Source organism: Callorhinchus milii, unplaced genomic scaffold (assembly GCF_018977255.1).
Source record: "Callorhinchus milii isolate IMCB2004 unplaced genomic scaffold, IMCB_Cmil_1.0 Scaffold135, whole genome shotgun sequence".
Taxonomy (NCBI): Eukaryota; Metazoa; Chordata; class Chondrichthyes; order Chimaeriformes; family Callorhinchidae; genus Callorhinchus; species Callorhinchus milii.
In genome coordinates, this window is record NW_024704876.1 from 76,737 (window position 1) to 83,872 (window position 7,136).

General features: G+C 45.8%; 1 non-coding gene across 1 annotated transcript; it reads left to right on the plus strand.

Annotated features, from left to right (window-relative positions):
* Positions 1-4,790: 4,790 nt before the first annotated feature.
* trnae-cuc lies at positions 4,791-4,863 on the plus strand. Its single transcript has one exon. It is a non-coding gene; the product is annotated as a tRNA-Glu (tRNA).
* The last annotated feature ends 2,273 nt before the right edge of the window (positions 4,864-7,136 follow it).

Sequence of the window (7,136 nt, forward strand, 5' to 3'; positions counted from 1 at the left end):
CGCAGCGCAATGAACGGCGCTATACAAATGTAATTTACTGCGAACAGAAACAGAAGTCGCTGAGCACACTCAACACATCAGGCAGCATCCATGGAGAAAGGAAAGTGACTGAACGTTTCTGATCCACGACCCTTCATCGTAACTGGGGCATGTTGGGAGGGAGAGGCTTTTAAGGGTTAACAGAGAATGGGTTAGGTAGGGCAAGGAAGACAAAGGAGAAAATACTGTAGAGGTGGGGATGATGAGTTAAAGCGGTGTTCATGATGCTAAACAAAAGGGGATTGCAAAAAAACTGGGATAGAGATGTTAAAACTTCAGACAAAAGGTGGGGAGGGTGGGGTGGGGGCGGGGGTGGGGCGGGGGTTAGTGGTGTGGGCAGTGAGAGAACAAGCAACAAAGCAGGAGTATCAGGGAGTGAACAAGTGTGTCTGGGACCATAATGATATGCGAAGTGTCACAGAAGAAGGGAAAGATGAGCTTTTCTGGATATTCCCCTCTTCTGTGACCTTTCCGACATCACCCTTGTCCCAGAAACATCTTTTTCCACTCTGATCTGCCTATTTTGTTGACAAATCTTTACCCGCGTCACCCATCCAATTGTCGCTGCTGTTAATAGTGCACCGTATGTTTTTTGTGTGAATAGTTTTGCTTTAATTTTGCCGAATTATTAAACATTATGTCGGATTCTAAATGTACGTGTGTGCAATTCCTGTCCTTTGGCAATTTTAGCTTAAAAAGTTGTGCAGTATGATGATATTGGTAACTGATATCACAAGATACAATCGCAAAGTTTTCTATCAATAAAGCCTTTCAGCCCATATGATTTGATCCATCAAGAATATCCCCTCTACCTTTCTCACAGCGAAGCATCAAGTTGCTATTTAAATGCATTGTCTCAATTTCCAGTAACCTGCACAACCCTCTCTCTCCCTCTCTGCAGAGACCAGATTCCTCTTTCTTTCTCTTTAAGGTGACTCAGAGTTTCTCCCTCTTTCTCTTTTTACAAATAATAATAATAATAATAATAATCCTTGCATTTGATATAGCGCTTTTCACGTCGGGAGGACGTCCCAAAGCGCTTCACAGAACACACTGTAAAGTGAATTGACTGTATATTTGTGGGCGAACGCGGCAGCCAATTGCGCACAGCAATGTCCCACAAACAGTCGTAGATTGAAAAAGACCAATTTAATTATTGTTTTTAGTTTTGGAGGGATTATTATTAGGCGTGTGGAGTAAGGAAACTTGCCCAAGGTTTCTCCCTGCCTGGAACTGAACTCAGGTCTCTCACTTGCAATGCGAGTGCTCTAACCACTGAGCTACAGGACCCCACAAAGATCAGACAGACGCAACGCTACTTGTGTTATATTTTAAAGGAATCATTCGACTCCACATCGCACGCACATACAACCGGCCTGTGAGAACCTAAATCTGAGAAGCTGCAGTACGTTATTTTTAATGCTGTGAATAAAGCGCTGGCGGGGAGAAGTGGGCTGGGCTGAACATACTGTCGTGGGAAAGCAGAACTGAGATTGAGTTACATTGAACAATTCCCCAGATCAATGTTTATCACTTAAGCGGAGTCCTGTAGCTCAGTGGTTAGAGCACTCGCTTTGCAAGCGAGTGACCTGAGTTCAGTTCCAGGCAGGTCAGGGCGAAGGGCGAAACCTTGGGCAAGTTTCCTTACTCCACACGCCTAATAATAATCCCTCCAAAACCAACAATAATAAATTGGTCATTTTCAATCTATGACTGTATGTGGAACATTGCTGTGAGCAATTGGTTGCCGCGTTCGCCCACAAATATACAGTCAATTCACTTTACAGTGTGTTCTGTCAAGCGCTTTGGGACGTCGAAACGGTCGACCACGCTATCCTACTCCACCGCTTGTCCTCCCACCTCAACCTTCAAGGCACTGTCCTTGAATGGTTTAGGTCGTACCTTTCTCACCGTCTTCACTTTGAACGCTGAACGTACCTGTGTCAAATCTGGCCTAACGGTCCACCGACAAATCTGGATGGACCTCCTAAAATTTTACCGCTCCACTCTAGCCTCGGCCTAGTCGTCCTTCTACTCCAGGATAATCCTGGAGGCGAAGGACAACCCCAGGCTACTTTTTCCACCACAAGCCGACTCCTCCGTCCCCCCCGCCACCCCGCGCTGGTCATCTTCTCCAACCTTCACTGCGAGGAGATGCTGGATTTCCTTGAATCCAAGATCAAGGGAATTCGCTCCGCGGTCACTTCCCCTCCAACATCCACCACTCCCTCACTCCCACAAGCCGAAAGTTACCCATGCTCCCCTACTCACTTTTGTACCCGTTTCCCCACCATCTGTCACGAAACTCATCCTATCCCTAAAACCAACCACCTGCTCCCTTGACCCCATCCCCACTCCACTCTTTATCTCCCGGCTCCACTTTCTTGCCCCACATATCACCGACATCATCAACCTGTCCCTCTCCTCTGGCTCTGTCCCCATTCCCTTAAAAACTGCCACCATCACGCCCACCCTGAAAAAACCCTCCCTTGATGCGTCGCAGCTATCAAGCTACCGGTCCATCTCCAACCTCCCTTTTCTCTGCCAGGTCCTGGAAAGAGTTGTCGCCTCCCAACTGCGCTCTTTCGTTTCCACCCATTCCCTTTTCGAACCCCTTCAGTCAGGTTTCCGTGCTGCCCATAGCACAGAAACTGCCCTGGTCAAGGTCACCAATGATATCTTGATCATCTGTGACCAGGGCTCCCTCTGCCTCCTCGTCCTAGTCGACCTATCGGCAGCATTGGATACGGTCGACCACGATATCCTACTCCACCGCTTGTCCTCGCACCTCAACCTTCAAGGCACTGTCCTTCAATGGTTTAGGTCGTACCTTTCTCACCGTCTTCACTTTGTCTCGACGAATGGCTTCTTCTCCACCCCCCGTACTGTCTCATGTGGTGTCCCTCAGGGCTCTGTCCTCGGTCCCCTCCTCTTCACCCTCTACATGCTCCCCCTTGGTGACATCATCCGCAGACATGGAGTTAACTTCCACATGTATGCGGATGACACCCAACTCTACCTTTCCTCCTCTACTCTCAACTCCACGACCACCGATGTCCTGACAGCCTGCCTGTTCGACATCGAGTCCTTGACGAGAGACAACTTTCTTCAGCTCAACGTGCGAAACACCGAGGCCCTCCTGATTGGTTCGCGTCAGCGCCTCCGCACCTCAGGCGCCGACACCATCAGCATCCAAGGCTGCACTCTCCACCTCTCAAAGCCAGTCAGGAACCTCGGGATTCTGTTCGACCCTGAGCTATCCTTTCTCCCTCACATCCGCACCACAACTGGCAACGCCTTCCATCACCTCCGGAACATCGCCAGACTACGGCATTACCTCACCCCTCACGCTGCTGAAACCCTGGTTCACTCCTTTGTCACCTCAAGGCTGGACTATGGGAACTCTCTCCTCTCCGGCCTTCCCGCCACCTCCCTCCACAAGCTGCAGGTCATTCAGAACTCTGCAGCTCGTGTACTGTCCCGCACCAGGCTTCGGGACCACATCACTCCCACCCTCGGTCGCCTCCACTGGCTCCCCATCCCCCAGAGGATTGATTTCAAGATCCTCATCCTCACCTACAAGGCCATTCACGGCCTTGCTCCCTCCTACCTCTCCAACCTATTATCCCCCTACCTACCTGCCCGTCCCCTCCGTTCCTCCGGCTCCGGTCTGCTCCACGTCCCCCGCCCCAACCGCCCTACCATCGGTGGTCGGGCCTTCAGCCTCTCAGCCCCCAGGCTTTGGAACTCCATTCCCCAGTGCCTTCGCCTTGCTTCCTCCCTTTCTTCCTTCAAGGCCGGTCTCAAAACCTTTCTCTTTGACCGTGCCTTCAGCTCCCCTCTCGACTCTCTTCCCCCTCCTCGCTCCCTCCCTTCCCTCCCCTCACCCTGACCATTTCCCCCCTCCTCGCTCCCTCCCTTCCCTCCCTTCACCCTGACCATTTCCCCCCTGCTTGGGTCATGACCCAACTGTGCAGCGCCTTGAGACGTCCTCCTGACATGAAAGGCGCTTTATAAATGGAATCTTATTGTTGTTGTTGTTAAATTCGCTTTTTCTATGCAAACTTTTGCTTGGACACAGTTCTGTTCTTCTCTGACAACATCTCTCCAGTCATGCTCGCCTCAGTTAAAGGAAAGCAATGTTCCAATGCAAGTTATCTTTCTGCCTTGTAAAATCTGAGTGAATCTTATAGGACATGTTTCTGCATTGTAACTTTGGACCTCCTCAGTTTGCCACAGATAGATGTCCTCCAGATCAATTGCTGTGTCTAACACTTGATTGTGGAAGACTTGGGGGAAAAGGATAATGGCTGCAAATGGCTAGAGCTCAAAACTACACTGCCGTTTCTTTGAGCATCCTGGTGCTGGAGTCCGTTTCACAGTGGCGAGACAAACAAGGACATGGACTCCTGGTATGTGGGCACTGAATGTGGACCTTGAAATTACCAAGATGGCTGGCGCATCGCAGATTGATCTGTAAAGGTGCTCGCACGGCTCTGAAGAGCGATGTCATTCAGATATGTGCTGGGAATTATAAACTTGAATCGTGTCACCAACGTAGATGTGTGTACCCAGGCCTTGGAGTACACCTTGATCGGTTATATAGTTTTGCTGTTGTTGTTCTTTTGTTGATGACGAGATGCAATGAAAGTTGCTCAGTCCCTGGATTCTCTGCGTGTGTTTCAACAACGCTTCAAATTTCTTTTGGATCTCTTTTTTATGTGTGAGAGGATTATTGCTTTCCAGTATGTTCCCTGATGGTCTAGTGGTTTAGGATTCGGCGCTCTCACCGCCGCGGCCCGGGTTCGATTCCCGGTCAGGGAAGCATTTCATTTTGTTTTTTCGATTGGTACCGACATTTGCTTGTGTACAAAAACAAGCAGATATGTCCTGCAATCGTAGCTGCGCTTCACAGCACCAATAATAATAATAATACTTGCATTTGATATAGCCCCATATAGCGTCTTCAAGACGTCTAAAAACTCTTCACACAATATAGTTTAAAGTAAGTTGACTATATTTTTCGGGGAAATGATCTGTTTTATTCAAATCAAAACAGCCGATAATCGTTTCCTTTATTAAAGACACAAACCAAGGCAATAATCACATAAAATATCCGGAATTGGTTTCAGAACAAATTAGTTCAGTTAAAAATTGATTTGTTACCGCTCTTCAACTGAACTGCTCGGTATAAAATTTCTCCTGAGCAAGTGGGTGTCCGGGAGATTATGCCACTGCCTCAAGGTTACGTTGCAGCAGCAGATCGGTTAAATTAATTGAATAACGTATCTGTCTGCTGTGCGGAAAATGCACCATAATATGTCAGTCACAAGTTTTCTTACCTTATATCAGAAATCAGAGCTTCCAGTGATTCACTCAGTAAGTCAGGCCGTCAGCTCAGTGGTTGAGAGCGCGGTGCTAATAAGGCCAAGTTCGCGGGTTCAATCACCGTACGGGCCATAATTTTAATTGCGGCCCATTATGTTACATTAGCTGCAGTGCTGCTGACAACAACAATAATAATATTTAAGCTGGAGTTTGTGATAGCGCCTTTTCATGTCTTCAATATCTCTCAAGGTGCTTCACAGAATAATTATTATTATAATAATAATCCTTGCATTTGATATAGCGCTTTTCACGTAGGGAGGACGTCGCAAAACGCTTCACAGAACGCACTGTGTAGTCAATTGTCTGTTTATTTTTTGTGGGCAAACGCGGCAGCCAATTGCGCACAGCAATGCCCCACAAACAGTCGTAGTTTGAAAATGACCAATTTATTATTGTTTAGTTTTGGAGGGATTATTATTAGTGCTCTGTGTGGAGAAACGAAATTTGCCCAAGGTTTGGCCATGACCTGCCTGGAATTGAACTCAGGTCTCTCGCAAAGCGAGTGCTCTAACCACTAATAACGACAATGCCGCGGGTTCAGTCACCGTATTGACCACAATTTTAATTACAGCCCATTATGTTACAATAGCAGCAGAGGTACTGCCAACAATAATAATATTAATTAACCTGGCATTTGTCATATCGCCTGATCACGTCTCCAAGACGTCTCAAGGCGTTTCACATAATATAGAGTAAAGTGAATTTACCGACGTTTTGTGGCCGAAAAGCAATAGGTAGTAGTAGTAATAGTCCACAAACATTTGTGGAACAACGTGACTAATTGATTACTATTATTGCTTTTATTATTGTTATTATTGAAGGTATTATTATCCCAGAAAAGCTATTCGTCAACTGACTACGAACCGTGTTCGTATTTATTAATCTTCTAACACTAACACTAGTCTTCCCTCTCAAGGTTCCTGGTTTTATTGCTTGTGTTCATTCGTACATGGATATGTTATTACTTTCGCCACCGTGATCATTGTTATCTTAACAATGATAATAAAAACACAGGATATCTGATCAAACTGAACAATGCAGCTAAATATATTCGCTACACAATTCGTAAAAAAATTGATATTGACGTAAAATTCAACTCGTAATAACATCGGTTAGGGAATGTGATAAAACTAAGCAACTTTACAATAATCTGTGGTTTACAATTATAATATAATAGTCCTTGCATTTGATAGAGATACATTGAACTACATGCACACAGATCAATCAGGTGTAACAGATCAGATATTGACATCAATGGGTAATTAGAATTTGCATGCAGTAGGATTGCTGTAAATATCCCAAGTGATTACCATATGAAAAATAAGGAGATGGAGAAAATCTGGAAATATATCGATCTCCGAGTTCAATGCGGACATACGTGGTAATGTAAAACAAATATTGCTGCTGTGATCGGTACAATAAGGACTATTATACATCTATTCAACGCGACTTGACGACATAAACGGTGATATTAACCGAATTCAAAATGTAGCTGTTTTTTGGAAACTTGTACATACAGTGTTAGACAACGCCATATCCATTCATATGCAAAGAGACAGCGTTGTTCATCGTTTGCTTAATACCTATTACGATGCATAATAGGTATTAAACAAACGATGAACATTTTCATTCCACATAATAGAATATTTATCACAACGTTTTGGTTACCCTATTTACAGAATGCCTGAATCCCTGAATCCACTATCTCT